Source organism: Barbus barbus, assembly GCF_936440315.1.
Source record: "Barbus barbus genome assembly, chromosome: 28".
NCBI lineage: Eukaryota > Metazoa > Chordata > Actinopteri > Cypriniformes > Cyprinidae > Barbus > Barbus barbus.
The window spans coordinates 8930043-8956846 of NC_136756.1; the positions used below are offsets into that span (position 1 = coordinate 8930043).

At 37.6% G+C, this 26804-nt stretch overlaps 1 long non-coding RNA gene across 2 annotated transcripts; it reads right to left on the reverse strand.

Moving 5' to 3' along the window:
• Window positions 1–5949: 5949 nt before the first annotated feature.
• Window positions 5950–26251, reverse strand: LOC306848189. Of its 2 annotated transcripts, none has more exons than XR_013782214.1 (3): window positions 26110–26250; window positions 7159–7359; window positions 5950–6198 (listed from the first exon to the last, which is right to left on the reverse strand). It is a non-coding gene; the product is annotated as an uncharacterized lncRNA (long non-coding RNA). The 2 variants fall into 2 exon arrangements; XR_013782215.1 differs by lacking the exons at window positions 5950–6198; window positions 7159–7359 and adding exons at window positions 25475–25737; window positions 25853–25930 and having other exon boundaries at window positions 26110–26251.
• Between the last annotated feature and the right edge of the window lie 553 nt (window positions 26252–26804).

The window sequence follows — 26804 nt, forward strand, 5'->3', positions numbered from 1 at the left end:
AAATTGATGGGCCTACACAACCCGGTCTCATCAATCTGCGTAGAAATAACATGAGTTTACGTGTAATGCATACGCCAAAGTCCAATTTTGCTTGCATATGACACGCCAATCCTTCCCAGTGTTGCCAACTAATTTTTAGGGAAAGTTGCTAAAGGAAGGTCGATTTGTTGCTAAAAGTTGCTAAAAGACGTTGTGATGACAATGACGTTATAGCATAATCATGACACAAAATTGTCACCATCATCAAATCTCAGCAAAAATACATTTTAGATATGTTAATTTAGATTTGTTTGTAAAATAATATGCATAATATAATATTAAAATATAAATAACTATATTTATTGAATTATTGAACACACATTTTTGGATGATTACAATTTATTTATTTTTTTTAATAGCTAGTATACTAGAAATTCTACACATTTTCAACAATTATGCTTTAAGCAGTGTTTTAAGTAGTTAATATGCTACACTCTAAGAAAAGTCTGTAAAAACGGCACAATCTACTAGGTTAATATGAAAGAATTTTCCGTATTGTTTTTTTTTACCTGCATTTTAAATTACGCATTGTGTTTTCGGGTTACAGGACAATGAATAATGGATAATGTCCTGGAAAATTACTAGTATCTTTTCCATTTTCCTTACAGTGTACTAACTGATCAACAATCGCAGGTACAAGCTACTAACAAAGTATATCATAAATGAAAAATTATTAAATTATTAAATATTGTTTATTACTATTAAATTCAACAATTGCACATAGCTGCTAACTCAATTCACATGATGTGTGTACTGCTAGGCATCTTTGGTTTTCTCTTTTTGTGTAATTTAGATAGAAAATGCGTGCCTTTATTTTGTCTGAGTCACTTATCAGAACTTCAGAAGTTGCTAAAAGTTGCCAAATAAATTTTAAAAATTGCTCAATTTGTTGCTAGGTGCGTTTGGAAGAAAAAGTTGCTAGGGTAGTCTGAAAAGTTGCTGAATTTAGCAACAAAATTGCTAAGTTGGCAACACTGACCCTTCCTATTATCTTCGGTGGAGAGCAGATGCATCCGAATACCACGCGACATCTTCAGCGGCAGTGACGTCACCAGCTAGGCTCAGTTTGCCGAGATGGGTATAAACGGAGGTCGGTGCCAGCCGCAGGTGGGTGGGACTTAAGCTGCAAGTGGGCTGTACAAACCAACAGAAGATTTTGATTGGTTTGTTTAATGTGTAGGTTGTAGTATCGGTTCACACTCCTGGTGGCGGTAGTGTGCAATTTTTTTTGCGATCCGTCAAATAAACGAAGAAGATGACTTTCAGCGGTGGGACGGTGGATGAGTGGAAGAGGTGAGCGTGATGTACATTTTTTTTTGTTTGTTTTGTAAAAAGTATTACAAGCTGTGAAAAGTGCATTTTCTTGGTGGCTTTTGTACAACGTTTTCTTAGTACCACACACAGCTTACACTCTGTAATGTGCCTGCCTGACAATATCTTTGTTTATTTCTACATACAACAGAATGGCTCTCCCAAGTTATGGATACCGAAGAACATAAGCAGGTAATGTAATTACATGGCGTTGTCATTTTGGTAACACTTTCGATAAAGCCCATATTTATAATACATTATAAGGGTATTTTTAAGGCATTATACTGAATGCATAATACGTTATTTAAAAAAACAACAACAACCTTATAATATGTTATATCATCTTGTGAATATAAGAACAGTTTTAAATGATTAGTTTAGTATTATATTAGTATTATAATATTTACTTATTAGTGGTTATAGCTTTTAAGAGTATGATTTTATAACACACAGTGAACAGATTGCATCCACTTAAGTTACAATGGATCATATTTCTCATAGTTATAATGTATTATAAGTCTCATATCTTGCCACCTTTCTTATGCTACTTTACTTAAAGCCATCAATGACCACTTATAGGTATAGTAATAATAATAGTATTTTTTTCTCTCAAAAAGCCATAAGATCAGATATCAGATCAGATTGCTTTTAACTATTTCTATTTTAATATCAGTTTGATTATTTTGATGGTACCTTTTAGACAGCTGTTTAGTAACTCTGCAGCTACATGTCAACTAGCAGTCATTGGAGTATAGTAATATTAACCCTAATGCTCATTGTGCTTCTTGTGTACCCACCAGGTTATGTTGGGAAGGACAAGCGAGGCGAGCTCCGTGGAATTTACTCAGAAGCAATGCATGCTGGGATTGTGCAGTGTCCACTGCATGCAAGTCTATTGTGCTGAATGAATAATTGTACATGATTTGAGTCATCAGAAATAAAATCATTTACCCACCCCGAGATTTCAGATTGATACATTGATTTGTGTAACATGTTCTGAAGAACATTAGTCTGTCATGTGTTGTAATTTGATTTAAAAAAAAAATATGAAAAATAAAAATGTGCAGTACAGGCAAATGGTAACTACATTTTCTTAACAGTACTCAACATTTTCTTTATGTATCACACATTTACCTCCAAAGTGCAATTGCATCTCACTTTAATGTTCCTTAACAGGCTACTGTAGAAGAATTGTAGAAGTAAAATGTAATAACCAGAAATATGCTTAAATTACTACAGTTAAAGGACTTAAAATGACACCATCACGAAGCATGGTAAAAGGTGTAAAGACATGATTTCAATTTTGACAGTGAAATTGGACAAACACAATGACAAAACTATGAATTTCAGTTTAAACTACTATGAAAATGTGTTATATTTATGTCATTCTAAACTACCATGAAATCCTGTCTACTTGCAGCATAAGCTCCTCCCACTTGCTGTTCTCAAGCCCCTCCCACTTGCTGTTCTGAAACTCCTCCTACTTGCTACTCTTGGCGTAAGCTCCTCCCACTTGCAGGTCTCCGGGCTGCAGCTATCACTACATGAGTTTGCCCCGGTTCACCTGATGCACGCACACCTTCAAACAGGTAAATAAGGGCAACAATCTGTTTATGTTACGAGATCACGGGTTTAACAGTATTAGTTTAATTATTTCAGTGTTTCTGCATCACATTATAGATGAGGTAATGTGTTAAAATGGCAGCATATGCGTTCAAATGAGTTGTGAGTGGAACAGTGGGCTGCTTAGTTAGCACAGCTGCTAGCCTGCCATTGACATTAGCCTAAGGCTAACTTCTACTGTATGTTGACCTGTTGCCGTCTGAAATAAATAAATAAAACAGTTTTTAATCATGTTGTGACATGGGTCTTCAGCTTTTAGACATGGCTGATGACAGCACAACAAATTAACCAACCCAGTATTGCGTGATAATTGTGATCATGTAAAAAGTCCATACATTTACCATATTTTTACCATAGTAACTGTTGCTCGACCATGTCATGTGTAGTCAATACATTTCATGATTTTATCTGTTACCACAGTAACTGTAGTTTTACTGTGGTATTTGTAGTTAAAGCACAATAACCACAACACCATGCTTTTACCACAGTAACTGTACTGTGTGCTATTTGTAAAGCAGTAACCACAATGCTTGCCACGCCTTTAATATGTTTTTGTGAAGTAATTCAATATTTTTTTTCTGTCTTGCAGTTACGCCAGATCACATACTCCAGCAGCTCTTTTAAGAAGCCTCTCTCTCTCTCTCTCTCTCTCTCTCTCTCTCTCTCTCTCTCTCTCTCTCAGCTTTTCCGTTCCTATTTTTCCAAACTGTAATCCATAATTTATTTACACATATTTTGCTCTCTCTCTTTCTGTGGTTCAACATGGTATATTTTTCAATCTCAGAATCAAATTCTGACCAATTCTGACAGAAAGCTGCTGGAATTAACAGGGAACTTGAGCTCAAAGTTCACAATGCTGATCTTGAAAAAGATTTGATTTTGGCCATCTTGTGTGTTTACGGAGAAGACCAAAAGCTGCAAAGGCAAACACTTCCAATGGCACGCCTGTGTTGGTCTGAGAACCTTGACTAAACTGTCCCGCAGCTACATTTGCACAGATGTTTCTTAACTTTGCTCTCCAAAATGGCGCTACGCTGACACAGAGAGGAGAGGAATTGTTCAATAAATGTTATTTTTATTTTCTTTGCATACAAAAAGTATTCTCGTCGCTTCATAAAATTCAGATTGAACCACTGATGGCAGATGGACTATTTTGACAATGTTTTTTATTCTTTTCTGTGCCTTGACAGTGTATTTTACTTGGCAGTCAGTGGGACAGTCACAAGCCTCCCGGTTTTCATCCAAAATATCTTAAATTTTGTTTCCGAGGAAGAACAAAGCTTTTATGTGTATTGAACGACATGGGATTAACGACAAAATGTCCATTTTGGGGGTGGAGTATCCCTTTAATGAACAACGTGAGGGCTTTTATCAGAATGAGTGATTGATCTGTCTACATATTTGCATTTCATGTTATACAGTATATTAAAAGCCTTGCACAAGGCTTTTAATATATAGGGCAAAGTTGCAATCTAGTATTATTTAAGGCTGAAAGCGTACACTGCTATTTTGAGCCAATCATTTGAACATGAAAAAGGGTGATATATGTCATTTAATTATTAGAATATATATCCACACAATTATTCTAAGAAATTATCAAAACTAGCCTCTTAATGAGCTATTCTTAATGGCTTTTTACAGAAGACAGTACCAGAATTTAACAGCCTACATCACCTAATCTATTTTCCTTTGCAGTTGTTGCTTTAACAAATGTGCTTGAGAAACACAGAGTCAAAGCAATCAATGAAAAACTAACACTTTAATCAAGGGTCAAGAGCCCAACTAAAGCAAACATTTATCTCTATCATGGTGACATCAAACTTTACTATTTTCAATAAAACATCATCTGAAAATCTGTTAATTCTTAAAATGAGCTTGAAATAAAGTCAGGCTGGTTTGTAATAAATGAAGATGCTTGCTGCTGCAAGTAATTTGAGTTTATTTATTTATTGTTAAAGTTTAAATACAGTTTTTGCACTTTAAGTTAGGATATTTTACTTAAATTCTACGGTTTGTTTAGACAGTTTTTTTTTTTTTTAAGTGTGAGAAATGCTGGCATTTGCACCATCTGGTGGTGATTTCATAAATTATTATTTTTAATAATAATAATATAATATAAAAATAATAATAATTTATTTTTAACCATTATTTTTGTAATTTTACATACATGTCTATTAAATTTGAGAAAAAATAGAAATGCTCTATAAATAGTATTTATCTGTATTAAAATGAGAATTATAATGATATAATACTTAAAATAACAGCTAAATTGTTCATTTGACAGATATTAGTAGTTTTACAGTGATTTGCATAACATTTAAAATGACTGGAAATGACTGTTTATTTTGAAAATATATTAATATATTTAAAATATATATATTTTTTAAAACTATATTTATACTTTCAAAATATATTGTAAAAATAACATACATACCAAAAATTTGCTAAGAAATACATTTGCTAAAATATGTTTCAGAATATATTTTCTACTGATGTGTTTTTGTATATTTTTGAAAATATATGTCTACATTTAAAATATATTTTAAAAAGATATGCAAAAATTGGCCAAGAAATATGCATTTTTTTGGACTGAAATATACAGAGGTCAAAATATATATTTTTTTAAATACTTTTTTAAAATATATTTATATTTATATTTCACTGTGGTGCCTGTCTTTCCAGACCAGGAGTTCTGGGAACCTCGTCTACAAAAAGCACAAGAATTATTCAAGAAAGTGTGCCTCCCGGAACGTGTGGCAAAATATTACTCAAAGGACATGCAGCCTCATGTCCCAAGTGAAAGAGAGCAGTAATAAAGAAGTGGCTGTTGTTTAAGAAAGAATTGCACTTAGGCCAACTCAGTTAAGAGTTTTTTTTTTTTTAAGTGTTGTACTTGACTCAAAGAGTATTAGCCTGTTACTTGAAATTCAGTGTTTTTCAGTGTAGTTAAACAAGCAGCACAAGAAACTAAACATTGCACTTTGCAGGAGATTTTTTATTAAAATAAAGTTTTTAATGATCAAATTGTCATCTGAAGTATTTCATGTACAAATAGCATACCATGTTCATTGTAAGGTACACACACACACACACACCAAATACAAACATGTCCAATCTCAGGAGGGTACCACACATACACTTCCACACACACACCAAATTGAAACCCAAAATTTCACCAGGGGTCTTTTTACCATTCAACATGCACATTTTTCTGTTTCATCTGGCCTAACAATCATGTGCACCTTCTACAGAGGCACCATCGAGAGTATCCTGACTAGCTGCATCACTGTGTGGTATGGCGCTTGCAACGCATCCTGCCGCAAGTCACTTCAGCGCATAGTGAGAGCAGCTGAGAAGATCGTTGGTGTCTCTCTCCCCTCCCTCCAGGACATTTACAGCACCCGTCTCACCCGCAAAGCCCTCCGCATTGCAGGCGATCCCACCCACCCGACACACAGCTTCTTCAGTCTGCTGCCATCAGGGAGGAGTCTCCAGGCGAGGACCAGCAGACTGAAGGACAGCTTCATACATCAGGCTGTCAGGAAGCTGAACTCCCTCCCGTCCTTGCCCCCCCTCCCCTCTTTCACCCCCATTTAACACAGCAACACACTAGGAACTCTGACTCTGTTACACCCCCCCCCACTGACCAACAAACTGTGACCGGCACCTGTCACCTGTGCAGCATTGGCTGATCACTACCCATCCAACATTGACTGCAAATTACCTCTTCGGATAGTCTGACAAAAACTATCCGAACAGTCACTTCGACTTGTCACTTTAACAGACTGATAAGCTCTTCTTGCACTACATGTGCCAGTTCTGGCTACTTCTGCCATGTGCCTTATGCACTTTATCTATCTCTCTTGTTTTTATTTTCTACAATGTCCTCAGACTGATAAGCTCTTTTGCACTACAAATATATCTACACAGTGTTGTTTACTTAACTGGTTTTGCACTCTATCTGCCTTATGCCACTTTATCGATCTAATTCTTATTTTTTTTCTACAATATCCTCATTTGCATAATTGTATAGTTGTATGTACATATGTTTAAACTGTATTTATCTGTATCTGAACGTGTTTAATGTTAACTGTATGCACCAAGGGTCTGAGAGTAATGCAATTTCAATTCTCTGTATGTATGTACTGTACATGTGGAAGAATTGACAATAAAGCTGACTTGAACTTGAACAACAACACTTGGACACGTTAACTAGAATACAGCAAACTTAAGGGTAAGTTCTTCATCCTTACAGGGAAGCAACAAACTAATTGGTATTGTGTTATGTAATAGTAATAGACACTGTGGCTGTTGCTTCAGAGTGACCCAGGTGCAGCGTTGGAGCCCAGTCTGGATGAGACTCGTCCATCTCATATGCTGGTTTACCTTTGGGGAGACAAAAGTATCCATATTGAAACACATTATTGCAATCAACAGTGGGAATACTATATTACATACATACACTATATTGCCAAAAGTATTGAGTCACCCCCTTCTAATGAACATGTTTGACTAATTTAGTCATTTCTATGAGTAAAAATCTTAATGTTAAAGCATATAATGATATTCTAGGGAATTGTGTGCTTCTAATTTTATAGCAACAGTTTGGACAGAACCCTTTTCTATTCTAACATGACAGTGCCTCTGTGTATAAGACACGGTTCAAAAAGACATGATTCAGTCAGTGTGGAATAATACTTTTGGCAATATAGTGTATACACACACACACACACACACACACACACATATATATATATATATATATATATATATATATATATACTTTACGCTTCAGTTCGAACTGAACTCATGTGGAAAACAATACTCACAGGTGCAAACATATACTTAACATTACAAGTGTTGTTAAGTGAATTTCTCCTGCTTCAGGCTCTAGTTCTGGCTGGGTTAGGGAATACCTGAGTGCTTTGTTTTGATCACATTCATTCACTTTATTTGAACTAACCTAACTTAGCTTGCTTACTTTGCCGCAATGTCGACAGAATAGCAGTGGTGTAGTGGAGGGTATACGCAGGTATACGGCGTATACCCACTTCTTTATCAGTCGGCATTCCGTATACCCACTTCTAAATCCCCTCTGATGCGCACCATTCAGTAGTGTCCTGCATTAGCCAAATCACGACAGTCCAGCATACGAGTAACTAATCCAATCGCATGTGAATATGCGCAAATATTCTCTAAAAACATCCAGTAAAGACAGTGATGCGGTCAGGAATGAGACGTAAACACACTCATGCAGTGTATGTTTCATTTATACTCGAAGCCGGATATCCCTGAAACGGCCTCATAGAAGTAACTTACGAGTCACGACGTGTAAGAATCCAGCTATCGCTGTGGCCAAAGCCATCTCTACTGTAGCTAAGCTGAATAAAAAGAAACGTGAAGACAGTAAACGCATGATTGCGACATTATGGTTTGTGTGTGTTTTTCCAAGTCATCTACAGGTAATCAAAAACGGAGTGTCTATTTACACTAAGTGCAAATAGCCCATCTTGTTGGCAAAGGCTATTTACATTAACTCCGCCCACTAACGTGTGATTGAGTTAGTCAAGAATAACAAAAGAAGTTAATTCAACATTAGTTTCAGTGGCGTAGATGGTAAGGCGCATGCTTTTTGACGCGATCGACCCGAGTTCGCGCCCACCTTTTGCCAAACATTTTTTTCCCCTTTTCAAATCGCATATCGCTAACTTCTTAAATGATTGAGAATCATGATTTTTTGTTTGTTTCAAATAGGGATCACAATTCTCCCACAATTCTGAACAGACAACTAAACAAAATAGCATGTAATTTACTAGAGATTCTGACAAAATGTCAGTTGCTGCAGTCTATTTATACATTTATTTTAATTGCAAAATCTGCACCTCTTCTGTGGATAATATTATTTTCATAATGATCCTTACTCAAGCAGAAGTAGTTAAGTAACTACTGTGCAAAATATTACTGGCCCATTTTTGAGTGAACTAAATATGCAAGACTATTTTACATGTCACTGTTTTTGACACAGGTAGTTCATCCTTTGCAGAGCTGCTTAAAAAAAAAAAAAAAAACCTGGGGGCATAAATTAAGAGTATACCCACTTCTCCAGGCACCACTACACCACTGGGAGTACCCATTTATTTCCATTGCACAGGACCGTGAAGAAACCCTCTCAGATGACTGTCCTTTGGAGGAAGAACCTGTAAGTGCATAAATAACTTTACACTAATTTGTATATACTTGTGTACCTATTCTTTCTGTCTGCAACATGAGTTGCAGGAGTCCACACCTAGAGAAAGGCTTGCAGAAGAGTCTGCACAAAGAACTGATACAGAGGTGGACCGTGTTGTACTTTTTACTTTTGTTGCATGTTTTGACTTTTTTTTTTTCACAAAATGACACAGGGTGACATCCGTTCCCTATATAAACCTCATCTTCAACAAAAAAATCTAGTATTTTGACCTGAAAAAACACAAATTAAGAGGATAAATTGAACTCGACAACTTGAAGAGAAAAATTGCACTAGACAGAGAGAGTTGCTTCAAAAGGACCTTCAGAGTAAGTGCTAATACACCATTTGACACATAGTAGTATTGTTGACTTTACATAACTATCTCTTATTGCAGGCAAAAGATGACTTCTGGCTTTTCTTTATAAAAAAATTGTTTAAATAAAAACTCCAGGAACTAAGCATATTTGTCTTGTCTTTTATTCTACACAATCAGAAATGGGGCTCCACAATTCTGTCCCGTGCAGCTCTGCCACTAGGTTGGTCCAAGTGCACTGGCTGGAGGTCATCATCAGGCTGCACCTCCACCACAGGGGTCCTCTCCTTTCTGATGGTGGCAATATTGTGGAGGATGGCACATGCAACAATTATGTCACAGGCCCTGTCAGGTGCAACCCTCAGACCCTTCAGACACTGAAATCTTTCCTTTAGTTGCCCAAAGGTCATTTCAATGCGTGCCCTTGTCCTGGCTAGAGCTGCATTGTAACGGGTTTGTGGTCCAGGGTTTGGGTCAGGGAGGGGCGTCATAAAATACTGCCTGCAGGCATAGCCCCTGTCTCCAAGCAGGATCCCGTCAAAATCCCCTGTATAATGGAAAAATGCAGTTTTGTTAAGCTCAGCATAAGTGTGTGTGTGTGTGTAATACTGTGAGCTTGACATTTATGTTCCCTTACCACGTTCAAATAATGTGCATAAATGTGGCTCTCTGAAAATTGAGTCATGCACTGATCCTGGCCATTTTGCTTCCACATTTATATGGAACATAAGAGATTTTAGTCAGTCAACTGCATACTTTTTGATCCATTTCTTTTTTAATGTAATATTACTAATCTGGAATATTATAAATTTGTAATAGTAATTTACCTGCACATTTATACTGTGAACCCCCTTTCTGTTCACAAAATCCCCTTCATTGGGGCCTGGTGGGGCCTTGATGGGGATGTATGCAATCTATGGCACCAATCACGTTAGGGAAGCCTGAAGGACACATACTGTTAGTCATACTTTTTGGCATGGTCATGATTGCATGTCATTAACAATTATAAATGTACCTGCAATAGCAAAAAACTTCTGCTTTACCACCTGGGGTCTTAAGTGGCTTGGAAATACCACAAAAACCCTTAAAAACTGCTTGAGTGCCAGGTAAACTTTACGAATGGCACGACAGACAGCACTTTTCACTAAGTTCTCTGCATCTCCAATAGTGTAAAGGAAAAGTGCCACTCGCAAAGAATCTCAGGGCGATGCACACAGTCTGTGCAGTTGTCAAAGCCCGACTCCTCCGTGTTGAACACTTAATGTGTGGTTCCAACAAATTAATGATGTAAATAACACCATCACGAGAAAAACGATATCTCTCAACAATTACACTTTCGCGCTGCGCCAAAGGATCCTGTCTATCCCGCAATACGCGATTAATTCGAAAAGCTCTGCGAATTATTCTTGCACCTTCCGCAACAGGTTGCTGTCGTAAAAATGGACAAGACATGGCTGCGACAGACTTCCCTATCTCCTGCGCTTATAAAGCCGCGATCTAATCCTGTTTACATGAAATAAGCCTGCTCCGGATCAGGTTTAAGCTTGCTCACCTGTTGCTATGACAGCAAGTCCAGGATGAGCGTCGAAGAACCAAACAATCCAAGATCAATCCAATCAAATCGTCAACAATCAAATCCAGCTAACTGAGTTAGCGACGTAGGAAGAACGAGCCCCAGGGCCGGTGCTAGCTGTAGGCAGAGCAGGCGTTTGCCTAGGGCAGGGGTGTCAAACTCAGTTCCTGGAGGGCCGCAGCCCTGCAGAGTTTTGTTCCAACCCTACTCCAACACACATACTATGCAGTTTTCAATTAAGCCTGAAGGACTTGATTAGTTGGATCAGGTGTGTTTAATTAGGGTTGCATCTAAACTCTGCAGGGCTCTGGCCCTCCAGGAATTGAGTTTGACACCCCTGGGCATCCCCTGTACGCCAGTCCACCAGTCAAGATGGGCAGAAATAGCCTCATCATTCATTGGATATAGTTGAATTGTCACTTATCTGCAATTAAACCAATTAATGTTGCAGTTTCAAAGCCCTGCCTTCAGAATGTTTGCGTAACGAACACATCTTTCAGGTGCGAACTATGCAATGCAAAAGTCTAAATAGGCACGCAAAGAAGTATAGCTCCTATTGCAGTTGAGTTGTTGTCATCTATTTTGGAGTGATTGCAATATATTTTAAAAATAAACTTGCTCTGTCGATCAGCGTAGTTTCTGGAATCGATCATTGACCGCTTTATTACGAGTTACAGCTACAAAAACAGAACATTTTTTTTTAATGGTTCAAATAAAGGATCTCAGGTGTATCTTCTAAATTCAGCTGATGATTATTATTACTGCTCTAACACTTATAATTTAAGTTTTAACTAACTAAACTTTTTTCTGCTTAGTAGTGATCGTGTCCTTCTGTTCCACTTGATTTGTGCAGGCCTATATATGTCATATTTAGGGTAACAATGCAATACATAATATCATATTATTGATATTAATAATATGACAGTATCTGTAGTCAATATTGATTAATGGGAGGGGGAAATCCTGCCCATACTCAGCTAGGAAAAAAATGATAAAAACACTTACTGTGATTAAATGAAACAGCAAAATAATAATAACAACAACAACATATGTACATGTCAAAAGTTTGGACCTTTACTATTTTTAATGTTTTTGAAAGAAATTTCTTATGCTCATCACGCCTGCATTTTTTTGATAAAAAACAAACAGTAATATTCAGCAAGAATGTGTTAAATAGATAAAAAAGAGATAGTAAAGACTTATATTGTTATAAAATATTTATATTTTTAAACATCTTTTTAATAATCAAAAAATCCTAAAAAAAGTATCACAGGTTATAAAATAAACATGAAGCGCTGTTTCTAACACTGATAATAAATCAGCATATTAGAATGGTTTATAGGTTTATGTGACACTGAAGACTGGAATAATGGCTGATGAAAAAATCCGTTTTGCATCACAGAAATATATTTTAAAGTAGAAAATCATTATTTTAAATTGTAATAATATTTCACAATATTTGTTTCTGTATTTTCGGAATTCATGAGCAATGTCTGCTTCATTTTGCATATTATATTATATTATTATACACTGCTGTTCAAAAGGTTGGGATCAGTAAGATTTTTAATGAGTCTCTTATGCTCGTCAAGGCTATATTTATTTGATCAAAAATACAGAAAAATGGTAGGGTTAATATTGTGAAATATTATTGCAATTTCTAATATTGTTTCCTATTTCAATGTACTTTAAAACATAATTTATTCCTTTTGAAGCTGAATTTTCAGCATCATTACTCCAGTCTTCAGTGTCGCATGATCCTTCAGAAATCATTTCATTATCCCAAAACATCCCAAACACATACAGCATGCAAAACAACAATAAATATTAGTTATACAATAAATAGTAAATAACTCAAACTATTTTTTTCTTGTGTGAAAGCCATGGGTTGTGAGACACCATGCTGATCTGAGTTGAGGGCAAACTCAAGAGTAATGCTTCCAACTTGTACTTGTGGGACCTATTTACATGGCACAAATAATAGGATGAACTGAATGTGAGAACTGCACTACTACATTATGAAATTACTTTTACTACTGGATCTCATAGAAAACTACTTGCCAAAAAGAAAGAGTCCACTGACTGATCTTGAACAGCTGAATCCTGGTTCTTCCCCTCAGTGCAGGGCAGTTCCCCACCAGCCTCCTTAAGGCCTGGTCATGAAGTAGACTGAGAGCCCAGCCAAGCGGTTCAAGGAAACTTCCCACTTCACCTTCCCCACTGGATGAATGGAGCAAAGCTCCAGATGTACTACTGTCTCTACAATCCATACTAATATTAGGCCATCGCCTGACCGGGGCATCAGGTGGGTGTTTAGCTGCACTCCAAGAGGGTCCTGAATGCAAGGACAACCTCAGATAAGCAGAGATGCAAAATCACGTGTGGAAAAGGTGACAAAGATCCTCTTAAGTCCTGTTCATGAATGATGGACATTTTTCTAAAGTTATATTTTTAACCCTTTATTATGTTAAAATTGTACAGTTGTGCAGTAAAACTTACTTAAAAAGTGAGCAAATATAGATGATATCATTCATAAATGGGGGTTGAACAAATTAGCACTACAACCAGTAGATGGCAGCAGAGGATCACTCATTAGCTCAGTTGCCATTTCCACTTTAATTGCATTAAATGCTTTATAAATATTTTAGATTTAATGAAAAAAACATTTATAAAAATAATATTGCTGTAAAAAAAGACTCACGAAAAAAATGTTTTAAGGTTTTTTGTTTGTTTGTTTAACTGTAGAAGGTGCTAAATGTATTTGGCCAACTTGTCGCTATTGTAAAATAATATTAATTAAATATTATAACAATTAATATTTTAGACAGTGTAAGGGAAACTTCTTTAACGTGTCTAAAATAGTTTGTCAGCAGCTAATGGGCGGAGCGGTTTGGAAGTGATGCGGTGAAACTATTTGTCAGACGGCCAATCAGAGCGTGTGAAACAATGTGCAACAATTCACCTGAAGATTTGTTCAATTATCTGAGTGTATGTGTCATGGCCCCACGATTTGAGATGTCAACCTGTTTGATTTCAGACTCATATATATATATATATTATATTAGAGGGCAGTGTTATTGTGCAATAAATTATGCCAAAAAAAAAAAGTGTATATATATATATATATATATATATATATATATATATGGCCACCTGTAATATCAAAAAGAGAGAAAGAACGTCGTGAGAAGCTACAACTGATGCTTTCAAGGGATAAGGACAACTCAACTTTAAAATAAAAAAAAACTGAACTTTTTCAAACCCCTCTGGCCTCCAATGATTTCCTTGGAGGAAAGTAAGAATAGGAGATGGTTCCGGGAAAGACTGGAGAGAAAGTCTTCGCTAAAATCCTCCCCAACAAACGGTCTGGGAAAGGCCTGCAGAGAGAGAGTCTTCTCTACAAGTCCTCATCCTCCAGTCAGCAGTGGCCTCCAAAGCTCAAGAATGCCAGGTGAGATTGTTAAACTATGACTAAATGTGAAAGAATGAATTCATGTAAAAAGCAACAAATATTTTTGTCTTATACAGTACATGCGCATCGCTGGCTGTGCTCCCTAGCCCTTAAACGGGTGGCAAGGGCCACGGTCTGGAGTAGAAAGATGAGGGCTGAAGAGGACAAAAAGGCCTTAATGCATGGCCAAGCCATTGCACAGCGAGCAGATCCAAAGGGATATCCCTGCAGATTGTGTGTGGACAGCCAAAGAGACTGGAGTTTGGACAGTTTCTTCAAGGAAAAAGTTTCTGTGCCACTGCATCTGGAAAGACTGTTTCTCAATGGCTTTATGGGCATAAGAGGATCGTAGCCACAGACAATGATGTGCCTCGGACAACATTTATCACCTGGAGAAGAAAAAAAGAGAGGAAGCCATGACACAAGGCCAGCCTCAGAAAAGACCAAAGAAATGCAAACCACTAACTTGTTCTGTGTCAGCAGCCAAAAACTAAGGCGTTTGGACACTCAAGGTATGGTGGCAAATTCTTTTTGCAGCAGTTATGAGGGCAAGACCAGTGCCACACCTGCAGGTGTACGGCTGTACGGCTGAGTACCATGAGCTGTGATCAACTCACTGTCTGCTGCTGGCCGCTTGGTCCTTAGGCCTACTTACAAAAAAAAAGCACTTACATTTAACGAACAAAAAATGCTCCAAACGTTTTTCTAAATTAACTTTATAAAAAAGCATATAAAAATAAATTTTCCATTACATACAAAACTGAACTATTTTAATAGTTCAGTTTAATAGTTTATATTAGTATGCAGTATCAGTATTCAGTTTTGCAATGCTACGAGAATACTTTATTTTTTTTGCGCAAAGAAAACAAAAATAACAATTTACTCAACCATTCTTCTCCCCCGAGTTACGTCTTCCGCCATTTTGGAGAGTACCTAAGAGCGTATTTGACGTAATCAGCGTTGTTTACGTTCGGTGGGAAAGCGCACGCATGAACATAATCTGCGTATTAAGCGTTGTTTACGCTTAGGCAAAAACGTGCGTATGCTTGTGATACTCTCTAAAATGACGGACGACGTTGGTTGATGGTTGAGTAAATTATGTTATTTTAAGTATTCTCGTAGTTTCGCAAAACTGAAGTTGAGCCACTGATGTTACATGGACTGTTTTACCGATGTATTTACTATGTTTCTGGACCTAAAATCCCACATACTTATTCATTTAAGAAAATTACTGAACATTTGACTGAACTTTTTATTAATTTTACAAACTTCCATTTCAAATTATTTCCCTTGAGATGTTTGTCCACAGAATCTTTTTTAACACAACGACATTAAAGAATGTTATCAGTCACGATCGCCATCACCTTTGACTCAAATAAAGCAACATCTCTGGTGTATGCAAGCATCTACAATGTGTGCATGTGCTAAACATCTTTGTTTCTCCACTTCTGTCATATTTATTTGATGTAATGCAAGCATAGTAGACCCGTAGGCGTCACACAACCAAGGAAAGTAACGCCTTCAACAGTCATAAAACGTGCACTTCAACTATTAGCGGGTTTTCTTGCAAACTATGCGTGTGTAAACTAGTTTGTGAGAACCTCTGATTGCGGTTTTTATCAATTGAATTAAAAGAAAACGATTAGTCGGAATAGAATGTATGAGTGTAGACCAAAATAATTAAGAAACTATCTTGTATCTTATATCTGATATAAACTAGGATAGTATTAATAATATAACGTAAATGTCTCGAATGAAGACTACGGGTTAAAGCGATATTTTATTAAATCAAAATGACTGATAACATTCTTTAATGTCGTTGTGTTGAAAAAGATTCTGTGGACAAACATCTCAAGGGAAATAATTTGAAATGGAGGTTTGTCAAAATAATAAAAAGTTCAGTCAAATGTTCAGTAATTTTCTTAAATTACTGAAGTCGTGGCCTAATGGTTAGAGAGTCGGCCTTGTAATCCAAAGGTTGTGGGTTCGAGTCCCCGGCCGGCAGGAATTGTAGGTGGGGGGAGTGAATGTCCAGCGCTCTCTCCACCCTCAATACCACGACTGAGGTGCCCTTGAGCAAGGCACCGAACCCCCAACTGCTCCCCGGGCGCTGCAGCATAAATGGCTGCCCACTGCTCCGGGTGTGTGTTCACGGTGTGTGTGTGTTCGTTGGATGGGTTAAATGCAGAGCACGAATTCCGAGTATGGGTCACCATACTTGGCTGAATGTCACTTCACTTCACTTAAATGAATAAGTATGTGCACGTCATGCTCTCTTTCCCATGCAAGGATTAGCATGAACTTGCCGAGGAGTTTAAAACAAATACTGCCAAACAAACGAAATGTGAATTGTGTCATCTGCTATCTGAGCAAGATGACTTAATCCAGTGGAGTAATAAAAAATATAATTTACAAATCCACGTTTAATAAACTTTCACACTTGTTTATGAAACAGATTTTCTGAATTCTATCTGCACTATAAACATTTTCTTGTCTTGCTATACTCTCTTTCTTAGTGATTTTGTCTCTTGAATGTACGAAAGGTTATGGATGAAATGTATCAATACTAAGAGTAATTTTAACATACTCAAACTTAAATTAATGTGCAGCTTTCAGTGCAATAGTTTGATTAGTTTCAGTTTTAATAGTTTTAAGGGTAAAACAGCAAGACTTCATTTTCATGTTGATGCTTCATGTGTTCGCACATCGTGGACAGACACAAAGTTGCACTAAAAGAAATATCTCAAAGAGAAAAGACTTACTTAATTTCATGATTTTCATTTATTCCTATTATGATGACAGCTCACAAAGAGCTGTCTTCACCTAAAAACATACACAGTCCAACAAACAAATTGTGAACGGCCATCTGAAATCTTGATAATATGACTAAAACTAATGGTGTAAGAAAAATGTAATTTACAAAAGATTGTGATTCTTAGATGCGACACATCCCTAACAAAATCTGTTGGCATGCAAAAATACTCCAAAATGCTTTAGCTATTTACACACATAGTATGAAAAATGTACATTGTATCACTTGCCATAGAAAATTCATTACCAGTTTATTAGGGTCAAAAAGAAATGACGATAATAGTTTGTACATGTCTTTCATGCTGAAAACACAGATGCTAACGCTTTCATCTTTTAGTAAAACATTTCAAATGACATGATAAAGAGTTAAATTGTCAAAATGTACAAGTTTTGTGTTCTAGGTGAGAACTTTACACCAATAAAGGTTTCATGAACATTAGAAAACAACATGCATTCCCTCTGGTTAAACACCACGGGTAAATAATAACTAATTTGAAACGCAGGTCTGAGAAAAGTTCAGTCATACATTTCAAAAACTTTTCTGAAGTAAAAAAATGATGTTTGTCACAAACACATCCAAAGAGTTTTCTACTCATGTGAGAAAAGGAGGTCATTATCATCAGGCTGTTTTAAAGAAATTAAAGGATAAAACTATATTATTGTTAAGAGTTCTAAGAGGTGTTACTGATGAACTGTGACGTTGCAAATCAATTAGATTTGTTGCTTTTCTTAAAATAAATTAGATTACACAATATTGTGACTAAACATGATGATTATTAATTCTGCATCAGATCTATGGCAAGTATGACACGCACCTCTCCAAAAATGTGAAAAAAGATATTTTGAAAAATGTTTAAACTGTTTCTGTCCATATTATGAAAGTTAGTTTTGCACTTTGATATAGTTTGTGTGCTTTGACAGAATAAAGTGAATAAAGACTTGAATCTGTTCAAGTCGCTTTAGCATATACCAGTTTAAAAATTACTTCAATAATAGCCCCATTTGATACCTACCAGACAGAAAACGACTGCCGCTTTGAGTCTGAACAGCTGTATGCTGCGCCTTCCTTTTAGGGCTTCGGAAATCAAAAATCAGTCATCTTATGTCCTGATAATCACCCAGAGCGACAGTCCTGCATTTCATCATAAAACCCCCACTTTACTTGACCAGCAGATGAATGTATTAGATCCAGACAAACTACCTCTTCAAGAATACTTATGTCAGGCCACTGCATCCCTGTCCCAGCACACACCTGTAATACAGAAGTTTTTGTAAATAAAAACAGGTGTACAAAATTGGTAAATATTTTGGTCACACTTTATATTAGGTGGCCTTAACTACATGTACTTACATCAGAAAATAAGTACAATGTACTTATTGTGGTCATATTGTATTTTAAAACACTTTTGCTGCTGTTGAGGTGGCATACGGGTAAGGTTAAGGACAGGTTTGGTGGTATGGGTAGGTTTAAGGGTGGGAATTAGTAGTAATTAGAAATGTAATTACAGAAATTAATTACAGATGTAATTACAAATAGGTATTTTTAAAAATATAAGTACAATGTAAAAACATGTATGTACACAATAAGTGCATTGTATCACATGATTAATTTAAATGTAAGTACACAGTAGTTAAGGCCACCTAATATAAAGTGGGACCAATATTTTAGTTATAGTCATGTCTAAACCTCACTACAATATAAGTGAATGTATCTGTGAACATATATGGTCAGCTGAACATGTGGATAAAAAGCCACGGATGTGAGGAGAAGCGGAAAAAAAGCAGTGCCTCCACATGGAAATGACATGCAACGCACTTGCACTTTTTTTTTGTTGTTTTGTTTTTGAGAAGGGTATAACTACAGCCTGGAAACTGGAGAAATGGGGTGGGAGCTCCAAAATAGGGCGTGGCTTCTTCCCATTGACAGACAGACACATGACACATATGCGCAATTTATTATTATATTTATTATTGCAATTTTTTCTCCCAATCAACTTCAGAGTAAACTCCGCCCCACAGCTGATTCTACAGATTTTATTGGTTGTGTCAATCACAGTACGTGTTAATTTGATTTCCTACACTATGCTACAAAAAATGCTAACCCCTAAACCTGCCCCCACACCTGACCTTAACCTTAACCAGTGAAATTGGCGCTGAAAAGAAAGTTGCAGTTCCCCTTCAATTCGGTCACTCTACATTGCTTTGGGAAATACCTTTTTCTCGAATACCACTGAAGCCTTGAATCACACCAGTGAAACTGGCCAATGGAGTTCACGAGGCGTCTTTACGCACATAAATGGAGAGTTTTTTCAAGTTGGTGCGTATCGTGGGGCGAAAACCCAATCAACTGCCCAATACCAATAATTCAAAACCAGCTTCCGAGCGGATAGAGATTCATCACTGTCTGGTAAGACCCGCGGAGGTGGCTTGTGTGTGTATATCAACAAAGACTGGTGTAACAATGCTGCGGTATTATCAAAACACTGTTCATCGCTGGTGGAGTTTATGGTTGTGAAGTGTCGACCGTTCTATCTGCCGCGGGAGTTCACGGCCATTGTTATCATCGCAGTCTACACCCCCCCCCCGTGTGCAAACGCTAAGGACGCCCTTCGTGAACTGTATAGCGCCATCAGCGAACAACAAACAAATAACCCCGACGGCTTTTTCATCATAGCCGGTGACTTCAACCACACAAACTTAAAGACAGTTTTGCCAAAGTTCTACCAACATGTGAACTTTGCAACAAGGGGAAACAACAAACTGGACTTTGTTTACACAACAGTAAAGAACTCTTACAAGGCTGTACCCCGCCCCCACCTCGGTACTCAGACCACATCACTGTTATGCTAATCCAAGCATATAGACCACTTCTCAAACTCGCCAAACCGGTTGAAAAGCAGATCACAGTATGGCCAGACAATGCCACCTCAGCACTGCAGGACTGCTTCCAGGACACAGACTGGAACATGTTTAAAGAGGCAGCCACCTACAACAACCACACAGACCTGCATGAGTACACTGAAACTGTGACTGCTTACATCAAAAAGTGCACTGATGATGTGACAGTCACCAAGACCATCACCACACGTGCAAACCAGAAGCCATGGATGACAGCAGAGGTTCGTGGGCTGCTAAAGACCAGAGATGAAGCATTCAGATCAGGAGATAAAGCAGCCCTCAAAACAGCAAGAGCCAATCTGTCCTGTGGCATCAAAAATGCAAAACGGTCATACGCTCAAAAAATCAACAATCACTTCACAGACAGCAGAGACACACGGAGCCTGTGGCAAGCCATTCAGACCATCACTGACTACAAGCCCCCGCCACAGGCCTGTGATGAGGACACATCCCTCCCCGATGCACTCAACCACTTTTATTCACGGTTTGAAATGCAGAATGACACACCTGCACAAAAACTGCCCGCACCTCCCAATGACCGGGCGCTCTGTCTGTCTAGCCGATGTAAGGAAGACCCTATCTAGGATTAACCCACGCAAGGCTGTGGGTCCTGACAACATACCTGGTCGTGTTCTGAGAGACTGTGCTGCACAGCTGACAGATGTCCTAACAGATATCTTCAACACCTCGCTGAGCCAGGCAGTCATCCCCACATTTCAAATCCAGAACAACCATACCGGTACCAAAGAAATCACCTGTGTCCTGTCTAAATGACTACCGTCCCATAGCACTGACTCCAATCATGATGAAGTGCTTTGAGAGGCTAGTCATGCACAACATCAAAACCAGCCTCCCCAACACACTCGACCCACTCCAGTTTGCATACCGTCCAAACCGCTCTACGGACGATGCAATTTCCTCCACCCTCCACCTGGCTCTTACCCACCTAGAAAATAAAGACTCCTATGTTAGAATGCTGTTCATTGACTTCAGCTCGGCATTCAACACAATAATCCCACAACAGCTCATAAATAAACTAAACCTGCTGGGCCTTAACAATTCCCTGTGTAATTGAATCCTGGACTTTCTAACCGGAAGACCTCAGTCAGTCCGTGTCGGCCACAACACCTCGAGCTCTACCACACTGAGCACAGGGGCCAAAGATCATCGGTGCCCCTCTCCCCTCCATCCTGGACATTTTCCTTACACGATGCTCCAGCAAAACCAACAGCATCGTGAAGGACTCCACCCATCCCTCCCACAGTCTCTTCCAGCTCCTACCATCAGGAAGACGGTACGGGAGCATTAGAGCCCTCTCCGCCAGACTGCTCAACAGCTTTTTCCCCCAGGCTGTGAGAGCCCTGAACTCAAACCACCCTGCCCCACTCTGAAACCCCATGCAAACCTACATCCTGAAACATGGACCATGCCCCACCCCAATAGGTTTATAGGTTTAAAGTGTTTTTTTACTTCATTGTTGTATGTCTGTATTTATGTAGCACTGTGGTCCTGCGAGGCACGACATTTCATTCCACTGTATGTCCCCACATGTAGCGGAATGACAATAAAACTCAACTTGTCTTGACTTGAAGTGCTGTTGTCAACCGTTTTCTTTGACTTTTTTTTAATCCAGTTTAATCTTAATTAGGTTTAACGATTAAAAATGTATCAAAATTGAAGAACGCTTCACGAATTCACGTGTCATCTTTGCGCAAGCGACCATGCTAATCTTCTCTGTATCGTTCCAATTTTAGTATATGTGCTGCCGAAGCAAGCACGCATAACGAGCCTAGACGTCTGATATATATAGCGGCGTCTCAGAGCAGGTTTTCTTGAAGGTGGTGAGTGGTTAAATCATTATTTAGTCATTTACCAGGACAATACAAGCACATTTGGTGTGCTGCAACATACAGATGTCAGTATTCACATGCATTTCTGATCATTTAAACTATATATTTGGTGTAATTAAGGTGTGTCTGCCAAGAAACTGGCAAGCATGCAGATCAGGCGGCCTTCTAAGGCAATATGATTGGCTCTAAGTGCTGACGCATTCAGGTCACGTGATCTGTTATCCTGCCCCAGCACTGCAGCTCCCAACCCCCAACGTCAGGACTGCTCTCGTGACTCGTGTGAGACCATCACACCAGAAACCGAAGCACCCAAGGGCCTTTGTTTTATATTCAATTCAAGTTTATTTGTATAGCGCTTTTTACGATACAAATCGTTGCAAAGCAGCTCTACAGGAATTTAAGTTTCCACAATATATTTATATATTGCAGAACCTTTTATATTTAACTTCTATTGTAAATTTAGAGGCTACAGTGCCTCCATCTGCCACGAGGGATCTCCTCATCTGCAAACACAAATGTTTATAACCTTTAAAATATAGAACAATTCACTACAAAATAAAGAGCAAAAAATTGTCTGAATTAGGGTCTAAAATACATTAAAAAGGTAATTTACTGACACATTAAAATGATCCTATTACTTTTTCACGGTAGCATTAAATTTCATAACATTTAAGGAAAGAATTTGTCAAAAAGAAAGTGAGCTAACATGTTAGCCTTTTGTCACGGTTCATGTCCCCAGCTCCACACAACCCTCATCTACATTACATCTGCTTCCCTCACTCTCTTAAGACCATTACATGCAGAGGCAGACAAAAAAACATCCACAAATCTACAGAAATATGAAGTGAGGTATAGAAGCAGTGCACAACTTAGTTTGTATTTGGCTGTTATAGCTTTAGCTGTAATATCTCTAAGATGTGGCTGCATTCAAAACGCATACTTCCATCTATTTAGGAGGCAAAAAGCAGTAGGCGAAGGATAAGTATGCATGAAATCTCAATATCCACAAAAGAGTAGGCGAGATTTACTTGGATGGAGCACAATTTCTCGCGAGATTCGGGCGTAGGTATACTTAAGTATCGTTCGAATATGCCTACTTACCTACTATATAGCAGGCGAAATGGGTAAGTGAGAAGAGTAGTATGTCCGAAACCACTGTATTCATAAAAGAGTAAGAGAGAGATCCCCAGATGGCCTACTGCGTCCCGCCCACACTCCAAAGTGTATCATCAAATAATTGCATGAAGAATCTGAAAGTCAGGCTTCATTGACTGATATTGTATGAACAGAATCCAGCAGGACAAACTTGACCAAAATCACCTTTTGTGTTAAAAAAAATAATAAAAATCACAGCTTTGGGCAAGTAAATACTAATTTAATTTATATGTTTGGGTGAACTAACACTTTAACCCCTCCAAATAGAAACTGTAAGAAATATATGTATGCATTTATATTATAGTAGTACCTTTAAGAAATAAACTTTAAAAATAAGCAGCTTTGAGCGTTTTTGCCTAAGACACAAAAAGGGATTTCCAAAAAATCACATTTAGAATTATTAATTTGGCAGACACTTTTATCTGAAGTGACTTACAGTGCTCTTATTACAGGGACCCTCAATCCCCCTGCTGCAACCTGGAGTACAGACACTGGTGGTGACGACTGCAGAGGTTCGAACCAGCAACCTTCTGATTACCAGTTCACTGCACCACAGAAGTAATGAAGCTATAGCAAAAATTAGCATGTAATTGTAAACGTGAAATTCATTTAGCAAGAAATGGAATGCTCAAAACATGAGATGTAAAATGTTTTACTCTGTGTAAATGTTTTTCAGGTAGTGGTGCTCATGTAGAGCAGCACATGAATGTTTGGAGCAGACACAGCAGGAGCCAGACTGTCCCACACATGTTCTCCTGCTGTTGTTTGGTTCAGGGGCCTCATCATGGTCTTCCTCATCCTCTAGATGTGGGTTCACTGCCTGTAAATACATCATTGTTAGAATAAGTTTGAATAAAGCTTTGCTTCATGTGTCCTTATTTTCATGGTTACTTTTATTCTTTTACTCATATTCATGTTTCCTGTTGTCAGTAAATAAAATATAATTGTTTCATTAATGTATGCATTAATTCGTTACTTGACAGATGTATTCACTTTGGCTGCATTTGTCTAGTGTATTCATGCATAGCTGTGGAATATGACAAAAATTACATGTAGCTTGTTTTACTAAAATTATATATTTAATTATTGGTCAGCATTTATCTTTATTATTGTAAGTGTTGGGGTGGGCTAGCAATGCATTCTGGGGTAATCTTACATTTGAGTATAATATCAGCAGTCTTCTCCAAAGTCAAGATCTTCAAGCAGCTGTCCGATGTCTCCTTTGTGCAGATATTGCAAATGCTGCAGAAAAATATACTAGGAAGGGTTGTGGAGTTACTGATGCTATGAGATGTTAGTGCACCTGTCCCTCTTACCTTCTGTTTATTATTACTGCAGAACATTTAATTACATTTAAGCTCAGGGAAAGATGGTTGTATCTTTAACAATGAACAATCAGAATAGAAAACATATAATGGGTTTGTGTAGTATGAGAATATACACACAGCAAAAAAGGCACAATTACATTGCAGTTTCGGGGAAACTTTTGTTCAGCAGCCAATTAAATGATAGCGTGTGAAACATTTTGTCCATCAACCAATAAAAGTATAGCTTCTGAAACATTTTCTCCAACAGCAAATGAAACGATAGAGTCTGAAACATTTCGTTCATCAGCCAATAAAACCATGGTGTCTGTAACATTTTCTCAATCTTCAAAAAACATGAAAAATCTGTGAAACATTTGCAACATCTTCATGTAATCTCACCTTTCCTCCACGAAAACGATTGTAGTGAAGAACTGTAATGTTTACATTTCAAGTGAAGTTTAATAATAGCTGATCAGACAGAAATGGAGATACACTAATTCAATACACAATTTCTCACAAATAATATTAATAAAAATATTACCTGAAAAATGTTTAAATATTTGCACTAGTAACCTTAGGAGTATCTCAAGTTAATAGCAGATCAACGCTTACTAGATGCGTTATATGCATAAAACAAATTAAATTGTATTCATACAAGACCATTCTAAAATCTTCTTTCCAGCATTTAGCACAAACATGAATAAATATAAAAACCTTTTGGGATTTAATTAAAAGCTTGCTTTGTTAGATTATACATTTCAGGTTGTACCTTACCTCTGCAAAGGAGACAAATCTTTCACACGCATTCATTAACAAAGCTTATTTTAATAAAAAGCTATGTAAAGTTCTTGCAAATGTGTCCCTGCCACAAACTCAAAATCACTGTGATAAGAATAAGACACTCAGAAACATCTTTTGCATGTCCATTCAGAATAATTTTTATTGCACAGAAATTAAATGTTTTTGCCTTTTTAGTCATTTAAATTTTTTTGCCTTTAGTCATTTTACTTTTTTTCTTTTTTTTTTTTTAATATAAACAAAATCAGAACAAACTTAACACTGTGGAGAGCAAAAGGACATTTGCAGTGTGCAAACCATGCATTAAATAGCATGACTCTGAAGTGCTGTTTTCTTTTCCCCGTTCTCTGGAACAACCCTCACAGACCTTCAGTGTGCATGCCTGTAAAATTGAAATAAAAATCGGTCAACATTTGTATGCAACACTTGTATGCGCTACTAATTGGCCTTGCATGATTAAGACCAAATATTTTGATAGAAAAATGCACGTAGATTACCTGCCTTACAAAGCTCCCTCACTTTGGTGACAGTTCCTTGACTTGATGAGCCTGAAGCACCGCTACAGCCTCTTCAACCTAAACAGTGCAGAAAAGTGTAATGATCAAACAAAATCTGATCTTTGAGACTAAATGTTGAGTACGTGTTTTGAATAGTGCTAAGTTACAAAATGCAGAGGAACCTATGACTACTCCTCTCGGGAACAGAACAAAATAAGAACACATAATCCTTTGTTAAGTGAAGTTTATACACTTACCTGAATGGAAATGCCTGGAACAAACTTTCAATGATGTTGGGTATATCCGTGCGTCTTATGGCGGATATCCAGGCCACCTGTCTCCGCTTGGTTACATCGGACACATGACTCCCTTCATTCTGTTTCCAGGCCGGAAAACAATAGAAAGAGAGTCCGCAACGCCCCCCCACCCCCACCCGCGGCGCTAGAGCTGTGACGTCACGCCCCCGTTCCCAATTTGTCAAGTAAAGGGTTAAGCAGCCAACCAATGAAAAGTTCCCAGCATGCCCCTCCCATGAGTGTGATATACTCACTAACTTAGCCTTATATCACACATATATAAATACTCTTTTCATTTCATGTGGATAAACTCACTTAGATCGCTTATATATGACAATATACATCGAATGTTACAAAGAAAAGCAATTACTCAAGTTTGTCACCACCGCGCAGAAAGCTGTGGCTTGAATAGCAAGACGTGCATCCAGTTAACCAACCATTATTGATTCTTCCAGTTCATAAAAAATGATGATTGGTTAATCACGAGACTTCGTGAAATGTGCTTCCATCTACTTGTTACGGTTACGCACATTAGCCATCTGATTCCAACTTTGTCAACATACTAAATATAGAGTATTTATATCTGATTTAACATAATTATCGTTATGAATGCTCGATAATTTTCAATCGTTCTGATAGAATGCAGATGAAAGTGA